Source organism: Amblyomma americanum, chromosome 3 (genome assembly GCF_052857255.1).
Source record: "Amblyomma americanum isolate KBUSLIRL-KWMA chromosome 3, ASM5285725v1, whole genome shotgun sequence".
Lineage (NCBI taxonomy): Eukaryota > Metazoa > Arthropoda > Arachnida > Ixodida > Ixodidae > Amblyomma > Amblyomma americanum.
In genome coordinates this window covers 224,092,420-224,094,213 of record NC_135499.1, presented here as the reverse complement: position 1 = coordinate 224,094,213, position 1,794 = coordinate 224,092,420, and positions in this window count along the sequence as shown.

Here is a 1,794-nt window from a genome sequence, read left to right as displayed (position 1 = left end):
CCTTTCTGCCTTGTGGGCAGCTGCGTTTTCTTCGTTTTCTGCTGATTTCACTGCCTGTATTTTAAACATTCCGCGTATTCCACTGTATGCCTTGCAAGGGGCGCGGACCTCGTCAAGCCACCTTTGGCTTTTTGTCCGTGCCCCTAAGCATCCCAGGATGTTTGAATAAATTGATTTGATTTGATTTGATGAACACTTCGAAAAAGTATCTTGAATATCGATGCCCGATACCCTAAAAAATTGTATTTCCGATCCTAATACAAGATACAGAGTCGAAATTTATTTACGATGCGGATACTTGATACTGTGTCGTAGATACTTCGATACATCCCTGAAATCGCGAGTGTTATATCATTGGTCTGAAAAGATTGTTTGCGTTTATACGATCACTTTCATAAGCAGCCTAGCAAAATCTTTTTTTTTTTAAGCGAATGTTCTTGAAACCTGCCTGTGGGCACTCGACTGCATACGAATACACATGAATCTTTTTCGGGTGCTTTTCGCGTGTTACTGCAGCGCTTGTTACTGCCACCTAGACGACGTGACCTTGTGACCTCATGGCAACCTGCCCACCGTGGCAGGCGGCAGTTAAATCGATGACAAGCCCCACATGTAGCTGTGTTTGAAACAGCCACCTGTCGGGGCAGCGGCGCATCGCTTATAACTGCTGCACCACTGAAGTATGATGACTAATTCCGCATAATCATATGAGCATTAACTCCTTACCGCTATCGCGTCGTATCTTTAAGAAGGAGCTCAAGTGACCCCTCAAGTTTTTATGAATGTGCGTTTTATCAACGAATAAGATAGATGCATATAGCCACGTCGACTCGAAGATCCCGGCGATATAGTAAAGAAACATAATTTTCACAAACGCCTCTCACTGGCTTAGTGGTTAGGGCGCTCGGTTACAGAGCCGGAGTTCCCGGGTCCGAACCCGGCCGCGGCGGCTACGTTTTCGATAGAGGCGAAACGCAAAGGCGCCCGTGTGGTGTGCGATGTCAGGGCACGTTAAAGATCCCCAGGGGTCGAAATTATTCCGGAGCCCTCCACAGCGAAACCTGTTCCTCTCTTTTTAAAGCGTAAGCTTTACTACGGCATGTTCCGCGAGTTTCGCCGACCGCGCAGATTTGACCTTCAGTGACCTTCAGCGCGTGGTGTGTGAAGCTTCGCCGAAACCTATGAAGAGCGGGAGCTTCGAAAGCAAAGGAAAGGCGCATAACTGGCCCCCTAGGAAAGTAGACACATCAGTCGCGCTTTAAGCTACGTGGCAGTAGTGACATATGTGCGCAGCATGCGTCGGCATTGACAATTAACGTTGTGGCAGAAGCGGGCACTGAGGCTATAGGTCGTCGGCGTTCATTGTAATCATTGGCCTTAGCGTCGACAACGTGCTAGAATGATTTTGAGGAAATGAAGACTGCATAACTGGCTCCCTGGGTCAGTGGACACGTCAATCGTGTTTTGAGGTACGCTACCGTGGTGAGAGAGAGATGTGGGCTGCATGCATTTGTGCTGACAATGTTGGGGCAGACACGCGGATGTCGCTTTGGGACGCTGAACTACATATACCGCCCTCATTTTCAGTTACCGTCAGAGCTTGCACGACACTGCACTGCATTCTTCACTAACACCCCGCAGGGGCAAACAGACAGATACGAAAGATGTCGAGGCTAACAATAGGAGCGCGAGGTTCGGGAAGAAGAAGAAGCCTACCAACGGGGCGGTCCACGCACTGGGGCCACTGAATCCTTCACGATGCAGGCCCCCTCGGTCCCGCTATCACAGACGAGC